General features: G+C 41.0%; 1 long non-coding RNA gene across 3 annotated transcripts; it reads right to left on the bottom strand.

Annotated features, from left to right (window-relative positions):
* Nucleotides 1–1,628: 1,628 nt before the first annotated feature.
* On the bottom strand, nucleotides 1,629–20,710 carry LOC133162301 (uncharacterized). Of its 3 annotated transcripts, none has more exons than XR_009716203.1 (3): nucleotides 20,563–20,710; nucleotides 17,594–17,739; nucleotides 1,629–2,370 (listed from the first exon to the last, which is right to left on the bottom strand). It is a non-coding gene; the product is annotated as an uncharacterized LOC133162301 (long non-coding RNA). The 3 variants fall into 3 exon arrangements; XR_009716202.1 differs by lacking the exon at nucleotides 1,629–2,370 and adding an exon at nucleotides 16,156–16,294; XR_009716201.1 differs by lacking the exon at nucleotides 1,629–2,370 and adding an exon at nucleotides 16,156–16,317.
* Nucleotides 20,711–24,593: the final 3,883 nt, after the last annotated feature.

Raw genomic sequence — 24,593 nt, forward strand, 5'->3', positions numbered from 1 at the left:
ATATTGCTTTTTTTTTTTTTTTTGCATCTCCTATAAACATGAACCTGTCCCAGCTTTTTAGGAGCGTGTTGCAGCCAAATATTTTAAGTTAATGATTATTTGTTAAATGATGATAGCCACTTGCAGCAGAATTGCTTTATGGCCCTGATGTGCATGTGCTTGTGGAGGATAGATTATGCATGTTAGCACTTAAATTGGGGATATGATTTGGGCTCTTCACAAAGACAGCCATTTCAGACTGTTTCAATGACAATATCCTTGATATCCACACATATACTTTTTTTTCACATAGCTAGGGAATGAGCACCCCACTGGAGCTGTCTCACCGATGTCTACCTCTGTGTGTGTGTGTGTGTGTGTGTGTGCGTGTGTGTGTGTGTACTACATGCAAACACCTGAGCATCTTCTTCTTAATGACGGTCGGTACCAGGAGGAGAAGCAGAAATAATGACCTGTCTTGAGATTTTTGAAAACATGACGTGATTCGTTCCCAAAAAGGAAAATACAGGAGAAAAAGAAAACCCTCCTGACCTGTCGAGGACACCACCCCTCTGCCAAACCCCACCCCCAATGTTTGTGCTAATACTTAAACCAGATGTCTTTAACAGATAACAAATGTCAGAGGCAATCTGAAGACAGAATACCTTGTACAGTGCAGACACAGGAGCATCAGACCTCCCTTAAAAATACTGTATTCTTCTTTTTCAGAAAGCTTTGCAGTATCGATCAACGTGTTAAAAACACACTGAAAAAACTATTTGAAAACACGGAAAAACATGTTTGAAGATACTAGATGTTGCTGAGCTAAACTAAGGAATTCAATAGCACTATTTTTCAGACTGATACCAGTCCAAGTAGTCAACTCTTACTCGTCAATTTTGAAACAAAATGAAAAGAATCAATCCGATTTTTGACATTTCTTCTTTCAATTCAGGGGATGTTCTGCTGCTCCTTATGGTGTGTGTGCCTTATATTGCTTGACGGTATAATAGCAATACGGCACAGAACATAGATGAAAAACAGATGCAGTAATATTAGTCTTTCTTTACAGAGGATTAAGAATATAGTATATACCTGTGAGTATTGTTATATTATCTTTCAACATGTTTTGCCCACCATTTTGTGTTCTAACACCACGACTCAGGTTTCGCTATCCCATTTATGGCGATTTGAATTGTTTGGTAGCATTAAGCTGACAAATTTGTCTGGCAGTTATAAATAAAAATCATCTAATTCTTTGTTTAATGTTGATAGTTTGACTTCAACTGGGAGTGGAAATAAACTGCATTTTTAAAGGCTTTTTAAAGAACTCTCAGACAAAATGTTATTTGCTATCAGATGAATGTAAACTAAAGATATTGGCCGCACAACAATTTTCTTTGCAAAAACAAAAACAAAAATAACAGAGTCGAGTCACGATGTATCTGTGGATCAATGAATTCACACTATATGATTTGCTGGAAGGATAGTACGGTGACGTTTAAGATTGTGGTTGGTCTGTTTTGTGAAAATGGGATTGTAGTTCAAACAGGGATGCTTTTTGCAAAGAAAACTTCTAAAGACAATGTGAATATTGGATTTATTGATGCTTTCAGCGCTTTAAAAGGAAAATGTAAACTTTGCAGGCACAGGTGGTCGTGTCAGTTTGTAATAGCAGTGTGGGTTGTATGGTAGATGTTTTGAGTGGATGGTAGGAAATTGGCTGATTACCTGTTAAAAAAAAATCACAATAACTACGTATTTTTTTTCAAACATAAATAATGAAACTAATTTGGTCCAATTAATAAACACTCCAGGACTGTACACCATGAATAAGATTAAAATTAGTTTTAGAAGGGGTTTTTTTTGCAAAAACTGTGACGTCATCAAAAGTGTTAGGACCCCAAGCCGATCTGAACACCCAAGTAGATGTGCTACCTACACTGGCCCAACCACCCTATGGGAGCAACCCATTTGACTTGTTGTTGACCCAGTTGCTGGCCATCCTCTCTGGTTTGTCTTTGAAGGTTTGCCTTTATGATCATCATTTTCTCATAGTGTATTGTAGTCAGCAGTGCGTGCATGCGCGTTCCGGAGCTCCGTTGGCCCATCTCCCAGTGTCTCTCATGATTGATGAAGCTTGTGGTTCCACTGACAAGAGAGGCTCAGCAGAACAACCAAGAACTTGGTGGCTGCGCTTAAGTGGGGTGAGCTCCACTCAAAAAGCGCTCAGCGGAAAAAAGTTGGGTTAGGGGAAAATGGATGTTCAGTGGACAGAGGTTCTCCAGTTCTACGGCGGATCAAGTTACCTCCGTCGAGCCATTTCTCCCACGTTCTCTTGTCTCAGCCGTCTTGCCGCCAAAGTTGCCGTCTCACCACCTGTTGCGATGGCTACAAGGGTCCCAGAGGTCACCACACGAAGAACAATGTTATTTTACACTGTAAAAGTAGTCTTGCGCTGTGGCGCAGTGCATTAGCAACTTCAAAACACAAGAAATATAAAATCTATTAAAGTAGGTATATTGCAACAAATAAATATATCCATTTAGAATCATTTAAAAAAAAAAAAAATCTTTATTTTTCATCCAGAAGAGAAATTCTGGTGAAAACTGTGAAATGACATTGGTGATGTGTTTTGATAGTTACCGTGAAAATAATTACATTTAAAATCACATTTTCAACAATGCAATATTACTGATCATAATACAGTAGTATTTTTTTTCTTTTTCATATATGTATTATTTTTAGAATATTTTGCTATCATTTTAACTTTAATTGAGAGCAAATTGTGGATCTGTTGGACCCGTTTTATTTGGTGTTTCAAATAACCGATGTTCATTCTATTCAATAGAACTTAGCCTTTAACTAAGCCTTATGGAGGATTTATTGTTTTGATTATTTTGATTGTTAGAATTACGTAAAAGCAACTTATCCAATTTATATATAACTTCATAGTAAGCAACATATATTTTAATGCAAATCTGTTCAAAAGTAGAATGAAGAATTTATTTTCTATTTTTGCTGTGTTAAGGCCAAACATTCCTACGTTAAAAACCTTCACCGCACTCATCTTTAAAAGGTAATTCATATCAAAACTGAGACTTAATAAAACACCCATATAAAAGTCTACAAGGATATTTCTTACAGCGTTGCGGCCTCATAAAATCAATCTTTTTCACTTTCCTCGCAGCTGCACAGATGTTTGATTTACAGTATTGGGACCCTTGTCTCGCTTTCATTTTGTTATCAAAGCCTACGCAAGAGAGGGAAAAAAAATCAACCATAAGGATTCTCAGCATACACTTCATGATATTTAAAATGTTGGGCCGTTAACAATATATCCGGTTGCCTCTTTTTTATTGCCGCCTGCGTATCAAATTGTGGCGTCTGGATGCGGGAATAGGCACAGCCTTAGTCTCCCAGCGTCTCGGTGTCAGGGACGCTGACCTAGAATTCATCACTTCATTAAAAAACGACAATAAAAAACCCCACATATGAGTAGATTTGGATGCTTTGCTAAGCAATCAATACTGCGGGCGCAGCTGCAAGGCCCATAAAGCTTGAGGACTGGACTGGGAGCACATGACAGTGACTTTGTTAGCTGAATGCTGACTTGATACTCACCTACTAAGTGCAAATCTGAAGGCTGCGATATGTAGCGTAGCACCATTGGCTATCTTGGCTATCTCATTGGTAATGCGCCATTACACAAGAGATTGTATGTCAATTATTGCAACAGCATTACAGATTGTGTGCAAGGATTTTTATGAGCATGACGAGCACGTAACCGTTGTTCCTTAAGATTAAAATGTAATGTAAGTCAATCGATGTTGCACCCAAAACAAAATGCTATTCATTTTCTACTTTCTAAAAATACCATCCATCCATCCATCCATCCATCCATCCATCCATCCATCCATCCATCCATCCATCCATCCATCCATCCATCCATCCATCCATCCATCCATCCATCCATCCATCCATCCATCCATCCATTTTGTGCACAGGGATCATCATGGGTGAGATGGAACCTATCCCAGGGGACTTTGGGCAAGAAGCAGGATACACCTTGAACTGGTCATCATCTAATCACAGGCGCTCTTTTTGTACCAAGCGCAAGTCTAGTGCAAAGGCGGACTTTTGTTTCTTTTGGTATTTTGGTAGGCAAGTGGTAGGTAAAAAGGGATGATTTCGCCGCTACGTGCCGTTGAGAACAGACGATTTATTTGGAATCCAATAAAAGCATCGCCCCCTATTCTCCCTTATTCAGCGCATGAGAAACACATGTTCTTCATGCTAAAGGGACTCGCGAGAGTCCATCTGTGAGATAGAAGCATGCAATTTACATTTAAAAAGAGCTGTAGGAAGATCTGTGCTTGTGGATGATGTAAAGTTGACTACTATGGATGTGCACTTGGAGACTGCCTCCCACCCCTGATTGTGCATCCTAACCACCCCCCACTTACACTAGTTGTGTGGCGGTCAGGGAGATACTATTGAAATATTTTGAAGATGATGAGAAAAGCAATTCTTTCAATGAGTGGATTTTAACATTGATTCAGAGGGATTGTCCCGCGCTATTGGCATATTAATGAAGGAAGTCTCCACCAATAGACGTCCTCAAAGCTCAGAATCTGTCTGCCTGTGCCTCAATCAAACCCTCAGAAAAAGCATTACACCACCTGCGCCACAACTTATACTTGCTTTTAGCTCATTTAAAATCCAGTATACTTTTGGTCACCAAATTGCTAGATGCGGCAGGAGCGTGCAACACAATTTTCTGGTCTCCTAAAGTCCCAAACAAGCTAAACCAGACTTGGTGAAAAATCTAGAGGCACTCGCTCTTATGCCGACCAGCCGTGACTGCCTATGAAAATATAACCCATTGAAACACATATTCACATCTACTTAAAATTTTGAACCTTTACTTAAATTAAGTAACACATTTTTTTATAGTAGTATATAAAACCCACACAGGCACAGATTTGAACCCACATCCTATTAAATGTGATGCGGCTGTGTTAACCATTGCCGCCCATGTTGTTTACTGTTGCTCGAAGTTTACAGTTTAGATGTTCATTTGAAATAATGCCATCACACAAAAGAAAAGTGTGGATGTTTTGCATGCTCTCTTCTAAATCACAGTGTGAACCAAACTATGGATTAAAAATCAAGTTCTGCAGCAGAATTTTCTTTAGAGTCCCTTCCTATTGTGGTTAGTATGTGTATATGTTATTACTATTATTATTATTATTCACATCATTTATCGTGTTATCAGTCTGTGTGTCAAATCCCCTTCAAGAAGTCACCGGCAACTAATTTTCTGTCCCGTTCAACAAATCATACAAATTCCGGCACTCCTTTGCAAAAGGCCTGGTCTGTGATTTAAATTCAATAACTTTATTAAAATAAATAAGAAAAGATGCGCAGCCTCAGCGCATCATGTCAGTGTCAATAGGGCCTCTCTTGCCGTGGGACTCGGGATCCAAGCTGCTTTGACCGCGGATTTCCGTCACGTCCATTTTGCGGGAGATGGTGGCGGCGGCATCCTCCCGTCGCCCCCTGCCTCCCTTCTTTGGATCTTAATACTCGGGCTGTATGAGCTTTTTTAATATAGTAGCAGAGTGTCTGTCGATCCAGCAGGTGCTGCTTCAATCCCTTCATATTCAAAGTAAATCCCAAGAAAAGGTGTTGTGGGAGGTAGGTAGCGGAAGTTGTTCCCGTCATCTGCATCCTGTTTTTTTTCCTTCTGCTGTGCAATACTGCAGCGTGGCATCTGTCTATTTCATGCTGGAATTTAGCGGATTTCGACATGAGGGTGACCGGCTTTTATAGTGAGGTATGTCTTACTGGTCAGACCAATACACTTGTTTCTATTGTGTTTTCCCTAAGAAAAGACTGAAGTCTGTACTTTCCTAAATATCGCCACCTTTCTAAAATAATAGCCCAAGTCAATTTTTGATCTGTTTCATTAAACCCACTGTTGCTGACATGTGTATTTCATTAAAAAAAGACAAATTACAGATGTTTCATCCCAAAATGAAAAAAAAAAAATTCTATATAGCAATTATATTCAAAATGGTCAAACTGTTCCTGTTGGACTTGTCTGTCAGTTTTGTCCTTGATAGAAGACAGTTTATTATTGTTACACTTTCCTGTTGCACTTTATACATATAACACCACAGAACATAAAAGCCTCCCATAGCATAATAACGACCCACAAATTTGCCCTGTTTTAAATGTAATAGACTCATAATGTAATAACTGACCAATTATGGAATAAAAGTCTCAAACTTATCACAATAATAACTTTTGGCTAATAATAACTTTTTGCATTATTGGCTGGTTGTTACATTATTGACCCCGTAAAGAAAAAGAATATCTGAAAATGTAATAACTGAGTCCATAATGTAATAATACACTAAAATCACTTTTTTTATATGTATGATTTTTTTTTAACCTTTGTGAAATATTCATGGGGTATGCTTTGGAATAATTCGGTCCTTTTTCTTTCTGTTCATTTTCAAAATAGAAGACAAAGCATTGTTGCAGTACTTTCCTAAAAAGCAAATGTTTAATCAGTTGAATATTATGAAATTTTTAGTTGATATTGATCTAACTTCTTCTGTTGCACTTGTCTGCATACTGTAGTTTACTTTGTTAAAACAGTTGACAAAATGATGTTCCACTTTCCTAAAGAGAAATGATTAAAGATTATTAGAAGATTAATGTTGTTTTTATTTAATTGTACACTGTACATTTTACACTTGACCACATCATGTGTTTACTAAAAAGAAAACAAACTATGTATGTGGCACTTTGCTCCCACAAAAGATTTGATTAAATATTGTTTTTCGTAATTTGATTGTATCATTGAGTTGGCACTTTTCATAGAGTCTTACTGTATGAATAATGACTTGTGTTAGAAGACAACAGGCTGTGTGCTGCGCCTCCTGCTCTTAGCGTGACAATGTTTGGCCGCCGGCCTCCCAACATGTTTTATTTAATAATGTGGGAATTTTCTCCTGTTTTGCTTTCATTACATTCTTGAAGGCTGTACACGGGACCAGAAAGCCACTCTTGTCTCTCTCCCTGTGCCCTTTAAAGCCCAACAAGTTCCAAATAGAGCATCTGGATTGAAAAACTGGAGGCTCTTGACACAATGAGTGCTTAATGCTGCTGTATTCTCACTGTCTTTTTTTTTTTTTTAAACCCTCTTCCCTCGCTGCCTTTTCTTATTGGCGACCACCCAGCGCAGGCGGGGAGCACGCTAGCTGCGGGGGCCACAGATTTAGGCCACAAAAGAAGTAAAGCCTGAAGCCGCAGGGGAGTGTTTCCGAGGGCCAGGATGAAAAGTGTGTTTTTGTGGAGAGGTGGGGGGTGAATGCCGGTGGTGGGCCCATGCATCAACAAAACCACCGCCTTTGACACCACTCAGTGGCTCCCGGAATAGTCCCGCGTGGTCTTTGACAGTTCAGTTCAAGTTTCCTTTATGAATGTGTCTATTTTTTATCCATCCATCCATTTTCTGAGCTGCTTATCCTCACAAGGGTTGCGGGCATGCTGGAGCCTATCCCAGCAGTCTTAGGGTGGCCGGCAGGGTACAACTTGAACAGGTCGCTATCCAATCGCAGGGCACACGTAGACAAAAAAAAAACATTCACACTCACACTTTGGAGTCCTCAGTCGGCCTACATCGCATGTCTTTGGAATGTGGGAGGAAACCGGAACACCTGGAGGAAACCCACACAGGCACAGGGAGAACAGGCAAACTCCACACAGAAAACCCGAAGCCGGAATCAAACCCTGCAGCTTTATTATTTGAATAGATATATGTATATTTTACAGTGAACCCCACCTAATTAATTTGTCCGTCCGTCCGTCCGTCCGTCCGTCCGTCCGTCCGTCCGTCCATCCATCCATCCATCCATCCATCCATCCATCCATCCATCCATCCATCCATCCATCCATCCATCCATCCATCCATCCATCCATTCACCTTCTATACTGCTTGTCCCCGCGGGGTTCGCAGGCATACTGGAGAAAAACAACCATCCGCACTCGCACTCACACCTCGGGGCAATTTGGAGTGCTCAATTGGCCTACCAAGCATGTTTTGTGTTTGGGAGTGCCCGGAGAAAACCCACCCGGGTACGGGGAGAACATGCAAACTCCACACAGGGAGGCCGGAGGTGGAATCGAACCCGCGCCCTCCTAACTGTGAGGCAGACGTGCTTAATTCATCTATAATATAATAAATGATATAATAAAATAGAAGGTAAGAAATTAAAGTAATTTAATGAAATACAACTTATGTACTTGGGGACAGGCCGAAAAGAATAACGAAAATGTTGAATGTGTGTCTTTAAGGGGCGTGGTCTAGTCCCATATGTACGCCCATTTTGTGGACCAAGGACGTAAAAATCACACAGCAGATATAGTCTCATTGTTAGGATTCTGGCATGGGGTGTAATTAGTCACCAGAACCAAAATTGGGTGGGAATTCCTATCCTAAGAGGACACACGAAAATCCCTCAAAGACTTATGACCAAGATTGAGGAGGAAGTCGGCTACACTGCGGCAAACTCTGACAAGGGAATATTCAAAGCAATCCGATGCAGTAGAGTCCTCGTCCTCTTTCTTGTTGAGGGGATGCATGCCAAAGCAGATGTGCCTCCGAGGCAGCAGGCGGGCAGGATGAAGGGTGCCAATGGGTGTAAAAGGTTATATTTGAAGGGGTAGAAAGGTGGGCTGAAGGTCAGGGTTATCATCGGGTGGGTGAGGTAAGGCTGAGGACAAAATGTGCCTTTAGGCCTTTACTTAATTAGTCAGTATTTACCCTTCATACACATACGTATATTCACACACGGGTGCATGTACCACCTTTAGCTGGAGAATTCATTCAGGTGATGTGGTTGATTTGATGCGTTTTGTGAAAAAAATAAAAAATAAAAAGAACTTTTAGGCAGGAAATAGGTCAAATGTAAAAATACATACATTATAATAAACTCTAAAACGTATTGACGCTGTGATCATGATGCCTCTGATCCACTGGTGAAAGGAGACTTTGAATCTCTCTTCTTTCATCTCTAACCGTTTCAAGCAACAAGGCATATGTTAGAATATTTGTTTGGAATATTGCCAATGTTTTATGTGGTGTTCTGTGTTGTTATTTTAGACGTTCTGTGAAGTACTTTTTTATGGTGATAGTTATTGTGAAAGCGCTACAGAATATAAATAAAGATTTCAATGTTTGCATCTTCTCCCGATGCCAACGTGGGTTTCCTCCGGGTACTCCGGTTTTCTTCTACAGTCCAAAAACTTGCATGGTAGGTGAACAGCACTCGAAATTATCTTGAGTTGTGATTGATGTGAGTGATTGTTCATCGACCTGTGGCCTGTGATTGCCAGGCGACCAGTTCAGGGTGTACCTCGCTTACCGCTCAAAGACTGCTTGGATAGACTCCAGCACGCCCACAACCCTCGTGAAAGTAAGCGGTTCAGAAGATGGATGGATAGACGGACGGGTGGATGGATCCATGGACAGATGGATGGTTGGATTGATGTTGGCTTTGTTGCATACAAAAAAATGATACAATGCAGAGTGGGATCCAGGTTACAATAAGCCATTTTAAACTTCAAACATTTTGTGTTTTACCATTGCAATTAAGTGAATGTGAGGCTCAGCCAGCGTAAGGTGTAGATACACTGACATATGCACTCCACCATTGACGATGGATAGAAAGACGGAACTAGTGACAGAATCCGTTTTTAATGACAAGAACGGACAGGGACGAAGGGACAATTATATTGTTAATAAAAACGAACGGACGATGACGAAAGGGTACCCAGGTTGCTGACGGATGATGTGCCCACCTCTGGACATTTCCACAGAAACTGATTGACGCTAATGTCAAGTGTTTTTTTCATTCCTTTAGTTTTTCTTCCCTTAGCTAGTCTGGTGCCTGTCTGTTTTTTTACTTTCACGGCACACTGGCAAAATGAGTGCGTCGAGCAGGCCGAGAAAACGATGACGTTCCGGCGTGAGCTAAAGATGAGCAGAAGGAGCATGTGGGCACGATGGGAGGCTCCTGAGGCTGCGCTCAAGCACGCGTGAGAATATTCCAAACATTCATTATCTGGTTCTGCGCTTCCTCCCCGGTGCATGATGAAACCTTAAAGCAGGGGTGTTCCCAAGGCTTTGGCGAGGCTCAAGATCTCATAAAATCAACTGTCACCTGTTTCGTCATTGGCCGCTTACAAAATAACAACTAGAGCAACAAGCTGGGCCCTTTAAAGCCTTTCGATGCATTATTAATATTTTTGCTGCCTTAAACTCCGTCTGGACGCGAAACGGCCGAACCTGGATTAGTGGCAAAGAATTTAATATACATGTGCACACACTTATGCACCGTCTGTTGTTAGTTAAGAGAAAAGAAAGCGGCTCCACCCCCCTCTGACGGGGCCATGTGTTGTCATTTATAGTCATATTTCACCTATTTAATGGCTAACCCAGAGGATTAAAGGCGAAAATGCACCGCCACTGGTGTTAATATCAACGCCTCGTAAAAATAACAACACTTGTTCTATTTTTAATTGAATACAAATAAAACACAGTTCAAGTTGTTTCGCTGTCAGCTATAATGTCCCAGGTTTTTACTGCTGTTTTAAGATTTTGCTGTGGTGTCGAGGTATTTTATGCAGGTAGATTATCGAAGTGAAAATATTGATATGGACATGAAATGAAATTGAGATATTGCACTGGAAGGCACCTTACTAGATAAAACCCCAGAAATAATTTGTTAAAAACATTTTGGCTTAACACATTTTCAGTTTTAAAACAACATTCATATAAAAAAATCAGGAAAATCTGGTAACTTTTAAATTGTGGAGGCCGAATGGAGTCAAGCAGTGGCGTGTGGAGGGTTGTCGCCATTGATTGTCACCAAAGGTCTTAATAGATAGTTGTGTTTATTGGTGGAGAGTGGAACGAAGAGGAAGCACTGCCAACGAATGCTGTTGGAGGTGACAGTAAAACAACCTCTTCTCCGCCACTTTGACAAATTTATGTTAACAAGCAAATTAGCCACAGCGGGACGCCGCCGGAGCCCCTGATCGATGGGCGCAATAAAAAAGTTGCTGCCCGCCCACCACCGAGCACGGCCCCTGACAATAACCTACAACTGAGCGACACACAAAAGCTATCGATGTGGCGACAGCGCTTCAATTTCCCTAGACGGCGGGGTGCTGTCACATCAAACTGGCTATTAGTCACAAATTCTGCTGTTAGACCAATCCCCCACACCCTGCACGCCTCCCCCCAACCCTATAGCCGTTCTCTGGGGGGACTTTGTCAACTTGAAAGTTGTGCCTCTGGCAAAAGGACATCTGGTTCCACTGGAAAGAGAATGAGTGTGAATGTGTGTGTGTTGCATTCAAGAGGCTGACGAAGGAGAAGAAACAGCACCACTTTGGAATTGTCAACGCTCATTAGCGACAAAACATTCGCAGCCAGGACACAGACACTGCTTCACTTCCTCCAATAGCAGTTCATCAGAATCAGACCTACCGATGGACCAGACTTTGTTTAGGTTTACATTTGTCCTCAACAAGCAACTCAAAGTTGAAAGTGTGACAGCAGCTGCTGTGTTACTTGGACAGTCTTGTGTAATACATGCGATGCAATAGTGGTGAAACAGCATGTGGCTCAGTATCATAGGTCATTTTTCAAAGCCAAGTAACTGTGAGCAATTGTATGTACGCCATCCTGACATGGTTATTTTATTAGTCAAATGACCTTGTGTATGTGACCCAATGGTGTAGAAGCAGTGTGGATATATATATATATATATATATTTCATTTTTTGGCCTTTTTTTTTTTTACTGGAAGCGAGGAGGTCCATCACGGCTGTTCAGTGACATTTTTATTTTTAAATTTAAATATATATATATATATATATATATATATATATATATATATATATATATATATATATATATGTAGCCATGTTGGAGGAAGCGCCCATTCCCTCTCACTCGGAGGAGGTGGGAATGCATCATTTGCTTAATTGACTCTGACGGGCAGTACATTTGGGCCCTTTTAAGTGTGGCGGGAGGACAGATGTCGACTCGCCCGTGAAATCCCTGCTATGCCGTTAAGAGAGACGGATGCTTTGGAATCAAATGAGGTTCCACATTTTTCCCATTTCGGGGAAAAACAATGCACAATAAGCAAGGGCTGATGTATTTATAAAGAGATTTATGATTCTATTGCATTTGCCTCTCCGTGGAGGTGGAATACACATGGCAACAAACTAAAAGAGGATCCATCAATTTTAGAGGGAAGGATTTGGCACTTTTGATGAATCCATGCCCCTATCCAAGCCCTCTGCACTACCACTCCAACATCAACCCTTCTCCAGCAGCATGCGAGATGAAAAAAACCCCCCGACACACACAGGCGGTGACCATAACAGGAGGCGCTCTGCGGACAATCAATCACCAATCAGTCGTTGAGAGCGCTTGTCTCACTCCTGGAGGATGTTCTTCATTACTTTACAAGAGTGTGCGTGTGTTTGTGTATGTGTCAGAGGAAAAGGAGTGGAGAGGGTAATTAATGAAGGCAGCCTGCTTTTACAATTGCAGTAACAATTTTTTTTTTTTGGTAAAAAATTTAAAAAGAATATTTTTAAGGAAAACAAATATCCTATTGGGATGAACTAAAAAAAGAACAAAAGAACAACAATGTTGTTAGTCTAAACTGATGAACTAATGAACAAGCAAGAGACTAGTTGTTGATGGACAAAGGAAAAAAATAAAGACAACATGAATTATCCAATGAGAGGAAAATGTGTTTTTCAGGAAAAAGAAGGATGTCAAGATATCTCCGTCAGAGATTATAATCAGTAAAACAGCTTAACACAAAAAAATATTGGTGGAAATAAAGTAAAACAACTATGGTCAAATATATGTTGTAAATTTCATTTTTGAAAAAAAAAGTTAAAAATTATTGGGTGAATATATTGTTTCATGAACAAAATGTTTCATGAACAAAATGTTTCATGAACAAAATGTTTTGTGTGTGTATATACAGTTGGTTTTTAAGATGATTTTCACACGATATTAAACAATTTGGGGCCCATAAGTAGTAGTTACACTTGAAACGATTAACATTTTGAGGGTGGTTCGCTATTTGTAGGGATTTTACTGTAATAAGAATAATATGAGGCTAGGATTCACTCTACATGAAATCATATTTTCTGATGTTAAAGGCGTGTTTCATTTCCAGAACATGGATACAGAATGGTAATAACGGCATAATAATAAAAGATTATGTTCGGCGAGGTCTTTATCCGGTAGGTTTGGCGCTGCGCTGCAGCCTGGCAAAGGTTATTATGTCGGCTCGCTTCGCGTGTGGTGACGGGGGTCGCCTGTGACACATTAGAGCCAATAAATGTGCGTTGGCACTTCCTCAATTTCGTGTAAAGCCCCCTTTTCCTCCTCTACCTCCAAGCGTTCATTCCTAATAGGGTATTCCGATTGGGGCCTTTCATAAATTGTGGGACTCGACGTTTGTCAGCCGCTGTTATATTCTCAATGGAACACGGAGGTCATTGTCTTATTACTCTATAAGCTCATGATCATGTTTGTGTGCGAGTGCGTGTGTGGTGATTTAAAACTGATAAAATTATTCTTGTGCAGTGTTTTGTTGACTCATGTCCTAAAACTGCAAATGTTTAAATCTAAATGAAGACTGACTGCATTATCATCTTGGATAAGGGCTAAATTTGTGTGTTTTTTACAGTAGGATGGAAAAGGTGAAATTTAAAGCAGAAACTTTATGAAATGAATTTAAAATAATTTGGGAAAAAAATTAAAAAAGCAAAATTAATTAACCCCAAATTTACATCCTAACCTAACGCAAATCATTGATTACATGAAATTAAATCAACATTTGTAATATTTCTGTAACATTTTTACATATACGTATATTATCTTTTAAAACATTTTTAAACCATGAACAATACAAGCAATTATCCTTTTCCTTTGTCTTGCCATCGATGACTTCCAACAGTGTTACATTTATTGAATAGCACAATATGGAGCTCTGCACGCACAGGCTCATCCTTGTCATCTCCCACAATGCCTTGCGGTCTTGGTGTGCTGACACCAGCCACTTTTAGTGGCCGCCCGATCGAGTGATTCATTGAGCAACAGATTGGAGTTATTAACTGGGGGATCATCCATCCTGCCACAGCCACGTTGCTTCCAATACGCCAGTAGAAAGAAGAAAACCTTCTCCTCTTCCACATTAGCATTCTAATTAAGAAGCCTGCACATAGTCGTCCACCCAAGCAAAATGGTGGCCTCATAGGAACAAACAGAGGTGTTCACAATAATTTGGTTATTGGTAGTTTTTTCCCTTTGGCAACCTGCCTTTGACATCCAAATCCACAGAGACAAGCTCAATGTATTTTATTCATGGAATCATAGCTTTTATGTGCATGCATCCAGGCCAATGTACTGTATTTGCTCCCACGAAGCACAGCTTAAATGATGCATTCAGATACACCCAAACCACCTTTACTTGCATGGAAACACACTTGAGGAACACTAAACATTGAGAAAGGCACTGCAGTGTACCATCACAGAAAAATAAATAAATACAACTGGAGAGACTTCATTGCACATCAAGCTGTTGAGCTCTGCACATCGACCAACTGCAATTGAAAAACGCAATTCTTAGGTTTTGATGTGGCACATTAAACATGTTGTACTTCTTCACTAAAACACACACATGAGAAAGAAGTAAATGGAAGAAAAAATTAATTATAACAATGCAACTACTAATGCTAATTATTGTGAGGTCTAAGGTGTTTTCTAAGTGTTAGCTTTAAGCTGGCACGGGCCTTCCTAAGACACAGTTTTTTTTTTTTTTTTTTAAATGCCCAACGTGCCATTCTCTGTTTTACGTTTAGTTTGGCAGTACACTTTAACTGTAAGTGTCATTTAAGAGACTGAAGTCTTATTTTTGATTAATTGTTGACTCTCTGTTAAATTGCCGCTTCCAGTATCCTGACAAGAAATCGGCTTGACGGCTTAAACCTGGAAGAACTCGGGTTACTCGTATATCAAGGCACCTCTACATGTGGGTATGGCTTGGCGGTACGATTTATCCTGCGAGCCAGCTGGGTTTTGCTAATGCTAAACTCAGAAACCTTTTCCTCTGAAAGCCCATGTTGCTGTTACATCTGCAATGTTTCTACATTTCTAATTTTGCCAGCACAATCTGGTGACCATGCCAGTGCGATGCATTTCCAACCACGTAAACGTACATTTATAATGTAAGAAATATATTAAATATATAACAAGGAAAGTTGTGCATGCATCCAAACCAGTGCAATGAATGTCCACACTTTGTCATACCTGTTGCATTGTCTCCCCACAACATTAGCTGCTGTCAAATATTGATATAAAATGGATTTCTTGGACCTCCAGTCACAACGGTTGTAAATAAACTTGGAGCCAGTTTGGCAGTTTGTCAGCGCCATTGTGTTTTATGAAGCGGCTTTTACGTTGCCCTATTATGCAGCGTCCCCTATTTTGTTTGATTTAAGAAGCATCGGCTGGGAGAGCGTCGTGGTGCGACAAGGAGACGGCCATTGATTGAATTTTATGTGGTTTGCGGTCCTGAGATCTTAACGCGGCACAATTTACAACCACAGGAATAATCATGTCGTATAAAAAGATGCGCCGCCGTGTCACATCAGTCCTTTTTTTTAGCATTTGTGCAGGACAAATGGGGTAAAATCAATATTTTTTTCATTATATGTAGGACAAATGTATACGTCTGCTGACTTGATATGCTTATAAATTACAGCTATTATATTATATATTCGCAAAGATGATTTCAGACAAGGACTCGACAGACACTTGGATTATCATGATGTTCCAATGTATGTGTTAGCTTTTATTGGCATTTAAAAATAGTTTGATCAGCATCAATTAGCAACTAAAGTAGTAATTAGGTCCACCAGTATTATGGATGACTAAAGTTCAACTATTTGTACAATCTACTTTTATTTGTGAGTTGGATATGGGCAGGTGTGTGCGTGTGCGCGTGTGTGTGCGTGTGTGTGTAACTAAAAAAATGCAACACAAATTATGTACCTGAGACTGGTCTTTAATCTGGTAAACATTTTGTTTATAGGTGTCTTGATTCCAGGAATTATGCAAGAGTGTAAACAGCGTAACATCGAGCCTCTGTCTCTCTCATCTGCTGGATGTCGAAGTGTTTAAAGACCCACACTTTCTCCTAAAAATATAAAGTAGTGATTTCTGAAAATGAAGATAAAGTATTGTTGTACTTTCCTAATATGGAGACAATCTCTTGATGTTGAACTTTCTTAAAATGGAGACAACAGTTGTTTTTGCTTTTTTGTAAATACTAAGGCAACAAAAAGAGGAAGACAAAGTATTGATAATTAATTTTCCTAAAAAGAAGACCAACTTTGCACACGAAAGTTATGCCGCTTGGCACCCAGATGTCATCCCAGCATAGCATGATTGCATCCCCCGTCATTTGACTGAGCCGAGTTATTGAATTTTCATCTTTTGCCCGAGGTCATATCAGAGCTGTTCAATTGTAGCCCGAGGAGGAGACGCTATTAAGGGGACTGCGTCAAGAACACGTCTGCCTGTGATCGTCCCCGTCGAGCCATTACTACTCAGCAAGAAGGCCCGCACACCGGTGGCCGTTGGACACACATGGCCAACACACAAATATTACACCCCACCACCCCCGCATTCTCCTTCCTGCAGCAAGCAATTTACATGAGTTGAAGGGAGGTGACAGGCAGCAATCAGCTTGAGGGAATAAGGTGGGACGCTGGTGTATTAGCGCTTGCCGTCCTCCGCCCCGCAGATTGCTTCTTCGGGCCACGACCTCCGACCCCGCCCCATATCAACCAATTGCCCTTTAGTATAATTATGTGAAATAATCTTTTTGGAGTTTGATTCACGGGTGGCGGCCAGGAGGACGATGGGTTCTAATTTATTTTTTTAAGGGAGGAGGGCTGAATGGGGTAGAGGGTGGATGTTAATAAATACTTTTCGGGGGTGGGGTGGGGTTGGGGGGGCGTCTGGCAGCTCTAAGTGAAATACCCTCAGTGCTGGGGGTCAAATTTATCTATTTGGAAGCCAGATGCGGCGGCGTGATGCCGGTGGATGGTCGGTAGAGGAGCGTCTGCAAATGTCATTACTCACTGATGATGTTTTATTGATACTCTCATTGGATGCAGGTAAGCTGGCATTGTTTAGGGGCCTCATTAATATTAAATGAGGAGTACCTGCCACATTGCTATGATACATTTCACAATACGTTCTGACTGAGGTCAACAAGTGACTGTAGTTAAGCAGTGGTAGATGGTCAAAATACAAACTTGTAAGTCTCTCTAACTAAATTTAGCTACATTATTTACTAAATAATGCACACACCTATTGTGATTTTTTTTTAATTTTAATCTCATTGAAACTTTGAGATACTAATAATTTCATCGTTAGATATCGATAGGTTTGCATCTTGTGATGTTAACCTAAAAATCAAAAATCTAACCTTCGAATGGTGTGCTCCGGCCTTCATTTTGGGACTTTCATCAGGAACCTGCTGACCTTGACCTCCCCGGAGGGACGCTCCTCATCCCATTTAGCGCTTTAATGGTGGGAGGCGCCCGTTCACCCACCCATCTCATTGAGTCCCACCTGTGACAGACGCACAAACATTCACATCAAACACAATCTCCACAGGGGGTTAACATCAACATATGTAGCTGTCACACACAGTGAAGGCTGTTGTATGGTTTGTTAGGTCACATACACTTAGTATGTCCAAAAGTATTTGAAGAATAAATGTTTTATAGCCAACGATTGGTGATGGGGATAGATAAATGATGTCTCCAGACAAAAACTGAAGTGGCTAGTGGTCATCAGGAGCTCATGAAATGAACCTGCTTGCATTGTCTTATGCCACATGTCAAAATGCTGCAATTGAGCATGAATCGCTACATGCTTTTCTGCAGAAATATGTGAGGCTGTCATTGCACCTTACTTAAAGGGAAGGAGAGGAACCGCTTTGATTGGCAGGGAATCAAGCAGACTGTGTTCACTCCCACTGCAGCGAAAACGGCCTCTTTTTAAATATGTTGGTTTACCAGCAGCTGTGAAATTACTAACACCCAGTCTAACACGTTTCCATGCAGACTGATGCTGCTTCGCCTAACTCAAAGCGTAAGAAGCTAGTAAATGATCTATTTCCTAAAATGACAAATAAATGATAAATTGTCTCAAAAGACAGCCTGCTGACGTTGCACTTTCCTAAAAAGACAAACTATTAATGTTGCATGCTCCCACGATTGATGTCACAAAAGAAAAGCAAAGACACCCAACAGAATTCTCCAAAAGGAAGAGAAACTAAGTTGCAAAATCATGAGGGTAAAGAAAACCAACTAAGCACAGTGCAATTGTTACATTTTATGTAAAGTTTCAATAAGGGTTTCGATGTGTACTCTCATGTTTTGCATTTTAAATACCGTATCGTACTCTATGCGAACTAAAGATGATCTTAAAACCAAGAAAGTACCAAACTGTTTATTTATTTTGGGGTAGGGGGGCTCACCTACCCACCCCTCCTATTTAGCATTGTGACTGTGTCAAGTAGAACACATGCAATCTCTTTTGTGCGCATATCAAAGCAAAAAATGTGCCAGGGTCTTTTAGCTGGGGTGCAGACTAAAGCCGGCGCTCAGTATTCACTGCTGCATCTCTACCCGCTGCCACCGTCTTGCCTCCTCCTTTGCCTCATTCGCAAGGAGACGGAAGCCAGGAAGGAGGCGGACAGAGGGCTTACTGAGTCGGGGTCGGCGTTTGATGTGTTGATTGGGAGCGAGGACAGCAGCTGCACTACCGACCGTCCCCTGGGAAAGACTCCGGCCCGATAGCTAAATGAAGATCTCTCGTGCATCTTGTTAGCCAACACGACCCTCGTGCCCGCACCTTGCACAATTAGTCCACGGCGGGGCGGCTTTAGCCATCCGGAGTGTTGCTTGGAGCGCCTCGGGCGGCGGCCTCGGCTCCGACGGCCCTTTTTATCACTACAGAGGCGAGAGTCGAAATCCTAGAGCCGAGGGAGTGTGCAGACGTGATCCTCGTGGCGATCTGGGACGTTGTTTCAAGCGATAGACATATACGCTTCGGTTTAGTGCCTGTTTCTTTGGTGTTCTGCAGTTTTCTCTATGGACAGGAAAGTCTAACATTCAGCTGTCATTTGTATATTTGACAGATTGAAAGTATTGTCTATTACATGCCCCTGGCGCACATGACAATTTTGTCACAGAAATGGTGAAACTCAGTCTAAGTTGGAATGCGGTTAGTGTAACGCAAATTTAGTGGCTTTGATCAAGAAGCAAGCAGACAGATTCTCCTTTTGGAAAAAAAATTAATCCAGGCAGTGGTTATTTGGCCATGACTGCAACTCTCCTGCTAGTGTCATTCTGCCGTGAACGGTTCTGCTTGGACTGAAAAATTCTTAACATGCCGCGAATCGGCTATTCTACTGTGATTACAGGAGGTTGGTCGCGAATTTATTATTTTAGCATAATGCGGAGGCTGCTGGGTGACAATTCAACATTAACTGACTCCCGATTACAGATATGGCCGTCAGGGTAATGTCAGTGCAGTAATTGTGTGTTTCTGGCCACAGATTTGTCACAAACAATAAAGACATCAAATGAAGCAACTTTCAACAAATATAGGTAAAACGGTACAGAGAGATACCCATTGCTCTACAATCTGACACTTTACCCACCGAATAATTTGGACTGGCCCAAATTTGTAGTTCTTGCCCAACTCACAGCAATAAGTGGCAAGATTCAAACAAAAAGAACATTTAGTCTCTCTTCACTCTGAATACAAAGTTAAATTCTTGTGATTTTGATGCAGAATGATTTGCACCAGACATGCAGCTATGATAAGACACGTCATTTTGTAGTGGGTTATTTCATCACGGCAGCCACGCAAAGTGAAGGTTATATTTATGGAGTAACTTTGTTCCACCTATCGATATCTGTGCACCAACGGCCCCCTGCCTGAAATGTACTACTTTTTTTCTCATACCATCAGTCCCCACAGCATTTTAAAATGTCTTGCGCAGCTTGGCAACTTGTTGGGCTGTAGGCATTTGCACAAACAACCAAATAAGTAGCCAAATTGCACCAGTTGCATTTTTTTAGAGGGGCCCAATGCTCTTGAGTCACAGCCACATGCCTGGCCATGCACTGTCACATGATTAATAGAACGTCATTCTTATACAATTACAAGATACAAATACGTACATAAAGCCTTGTCAAGAATAAGTTGAGCCAGGGCGACCAAATGTAGCTTGAACCAGGATTTATTGAAGGGAAAGGGAGTTGGAAGGGAGGCAGGTGGGGAACCGAAGACGGTATAGACACTCACGGCCACCAGACAGACAGACAGACAGACAGACCGACAGACAGAAGTCCACTTGGACAAGGTTAAGATTCTGACCGTGAGCCTCCAGACAGACCGAGGGAAAACCCAGACGACAGGAACACTGGGTACCGACAGGGACGGAACAGAGCAGTAGACACCAACAAGGAGGACCGCACGGGCAGGGTTTAAATCCATGAGACAAGGAGAGGGAGTAGGTGACAGACATTACGGTAACGAGAGGGGTGTGGCTGGGTGAAGTTGCCGGCCGAGTGTGTTCTGGCACGGCAGCTGACAAGCCTACGATTAGGCTGTGTTCAAATGTCCACCCTTATACCTTAACCCCTCAATCACTATATTGTCTATATACGTATATTGTATGTTATATTTCTTCTTTATTTTTCATTTAGATATGATTCGGTTAAGTCGACAAATGGTCAAAATAATTGAATTTAATTTGGATTAAATTTCTTGGGAAAAACAATAAATTTTACTTTCATCATTGAGTTTTCATTTAAATTTGATTCATTTTTTAAAAAAAAGTTCTAATTCAGTTTCATTAAAATTCCCTCGAGAAACTAATTGCGCAACACTTTTTGATGGTGCATTGCAGCAATGTCACTTCTTTCAGATGCCACCAAACCATTTGAAACAGTGAGCCTGCGACCCATCCCCTCCCACCGCCTTCACTAATGCCGCGGGAGTGATGCAACGTGGGTAAGTTTGTGCCACTGCATGATGAAGCGTTCTATTTATATTAAAATGAGGCGACTCCTCTGGGGAGATATCGAGGAGAAATGGAACAGCAAACATAGAGCTTTAGAGCCCGGCCCCAGAGTGTGTGTGTGTGCGTATGTGTGTGTGCGTGTGTGTGTGCGTGCGCGTGTGTGTGTGTGGTGACAAAATGGCTCCCCTTCCTTCCAAAGTATTGCCAAGGAAGAGTTATAATGGCTAAAGCATGGGGGCCTGGCGGGTGTCTCACATCCATGAGCTCAGCCGTAAAACAACAGACACGGTAATAAAGTAAACTTGCTAAATCCACATGCCGCCGTCCACTTGAATCGCTGTGTTTTTCTTTACTGTTAATGCCAGGATGGATTGTTGTGTCTCTTGGTGTTTGTGGTCAAAGCCTCTATTTGTTGGGTTATTGACTGATGTCGTTCACACAGTCGGTCGGGCTAGTTGGGTACATGCTGCTAACATACTCATCTATGTAGGGGCTCAAACGTTTGGGGGCCAAAGAAAATTTTCATATCCACCCAATCTCAAAAGTAGTGAAAAGGATTCTAGTAAGAATTTGCCATAGGTTGGGCCCTGCAATACCAGCAAAATGTCCACACAATTGTCCGGGACCAATTTCGAATTTACCAGAATGGTTGCTTCAAACCAAAACTGCAGACTCTGTTTTCAGAAAGCGCATGGCTCACTGAGGGTGTTTGACAATTTGGCAAAAAATCGGTCTAGACTTTGCCTGCCCACACCATGTCTTAGCGCAGTGTGGATTGCTGATCTCACGCGATTGAATTCACATGATTGAGGTGCGGGCAAACAGATACCAAGCTCTGCGGACATTTTTAAGTTGAGACTTCTCCATGCATCCTTGTTCTTACTTTACCGACCGGCAAACTGAGAGTGTTTTAAGGGATTTGTACATATTCAGAACCCCTGAAACACAAAGATTTTCGCCATTTTGCAATAACTGGCAAGTTTTCAATCATGCTCCAGTCACATAGCATTTTGTACATTGTGATCAATATCGTTCCACTCCCGTCCTGCTTAATTATATTAAAACAAAACTTTGCTTCTGTCAATATAATCACAATAGTATCGGGTGTAAAAAAGAGCATCTTTCCGAAAGGGCAGCCTAATAACTCACACGATTGTTGAGCTGTGGTAATAAAGGCCGGTGGGCAATAACAGCTGGGCTCGTCTTTCTTTCTCACAGCAGAATGGAGGCCGAGTGTAAGTTAATTAAGCTCAGGGGTGAAGGCAATGTATTTGTGGGAAAGAATCCAATTATTTTCCCCCTCTCAAAAAGAGAGAAGGGGGAGGCATGTGTGACCACAACCACCACACTGAGGATGATGAAGACGATGATGATACCACTCGCAGCCACTTATGCGCCAACATAAGCCAATCTTCAGTCACCCCCGTGGCCCCGGACAGCGAAAAAGCATACCGCCGCTTTGTTCCTGGTGGGAAAAAATGCGGAAACGTAGCGAAAAAAAAAAAATAGACCTTCAAAGGCAAACAAAAAACACAAAAAGGGAAGCTAAGACAGCCAAGAAGCAATTAACAGTCCCCGAAAGTTCCATCACCACTTCACACTATAAGATTATTTTTTATATTAGTGGCCTCATTCTGACACAAGACATCATTACAAGTTGTTTTTGTCAGGAGAAAAATCACACAAACAGCTAAAAGAGGTGATGGTTTTTGAATTGCCACAATATTGGGAATCTCTTAAGGTTACATTAATTGTTTGCACTAAATCAACTACTATATCAATATCATTTAATAGCACAGTTAATTATGCTAACATTGTTTCGGCATTTGCAGACATCCCTGCGTATCATTTTGGTTCATTCAATCAAATTATGTCATTCATAGCTAGATGTATTTGTATTTTCTAATGATATTTGAAATTATTCTTAAAAGTAGTCTTGATCCATCCATCCATTTTCCGAACTGCGTATCCTCACAAGGGTCGCGGGTGTTCTGGGGCCTACCTGAGATGACACCTAGGATGATTGTCAGCCAATCGCAGTCATTTGAGACTTAATTTAAAGATATAGGAAAAATTTATTTTTCAAATTTAAATTGTAAACTATAAATTATTTTCATTAAATTTAATATATATTATTATTTATCATTATTTTAATTTGGGTTCATTTCCCATTTAGTTTAAACATGTTCACAAGCAAATTATGTGTTGAAAAATTGATTGTTTTAGTTTGATTTTTCTTTTTACTAATTTTGCCCGGATTCATATTTATTGCATGTAAGGAAAAATAATTTATAATCTCAATACTTGATAACGCTGTACATTTATGTTCTCTAAATTAAATGTTTAAGCAAACAAAAATGAAAAAAAGTGTGAGTTCATGTACTGGCAAATTTGGAAAATTAAAAAAAAAAAGAAAATGTTAAAAACATTTAAAAAATATATATATAGTACATTAAAAATACACGCAATTTCTTTCAAAAAAGAACTTTGGTCTTCTCTATTCTGGTCCGGTAGGAATGTATAGCCACTGTCCTTTCACTTTGGCCTTGTAGACGTGTGTAGCACAAAAAGACACACCGTATCATTCTACATCTCTCCGTCCCCGTCTGGGGACCCCCCAAAGGAGAGAGAGGAGGGGGCCCCCTAATCTGTGGCTGGAGAGAACTCACCCCTCTCTCTTCCCTCTTGAACTTTGTCTTTGTGCGGGGTCACCCTGTCCGGGGCCACGCGGGAACGCACCTCCTCTGCCCTGGCGTCTTAATCCCGCCGAGTCGATAGATGCTGGAGAGCTGCTCATTTCAATAAATGGAAAGTGATTCAGCACGCGCATGCACACGCACACGCACACGCACACAATCAGGAGATGTCAAACATGCATGATGACGACATTGCTTGCGCTGAGGGGCTAGAAATATGGAGAATGTGGTCAAATGACAGGCAAGCGAGTGGAACATTTGCCAGCTCGATGTCCCGATAAGACCTTATTTACATTTGACAGCCCGCCATTGATTTCTTCCTCTTTTTTGCCCTTTACAGACGTCTCAGGCTGCAGACGGGCTGGCAGGAATGCCACACATCTCCAGTCGAGCCACAAACTGTCCATCAAAAGTTCCCACGCAACAGAAAAAAGTACGTAGAAAGTTCAGTTCATTCAAATGTATCAACCCAAACAGCAAAAATTTGAGATCTATGATGAATATTTTTATAAATGTAAAGGGTTAAACCCTGAACATACAACAAACTATGATCCCGTATGATTTAAAAACTAGCCTTAAAATTGTTTACGTTCTTCTTTTCCTATGCCTTTTCCAGCTTTGTCTCGACTTTCCTATAACTCCCATTTTGAACATCCTCTGCCTTCACTTTGAAATGGAGAAAATCC

The sequence above is a fragment of the Syngnathus typhle genome, linkage group LG1 (genome assembly GCF_033458585.1).
Source record: "Syngnathus typhle isolate RoL2023-S1 ecotype Sweden linkage group LG1, RoL_Styp_1.0, whole genome shotgun sequence".
NCBI lineage: Eukaryota > Metazoa > Chordata > Actinopteri > Syngnathiformes > Syngnathidae > Syngnathus > Syngnathus typhle.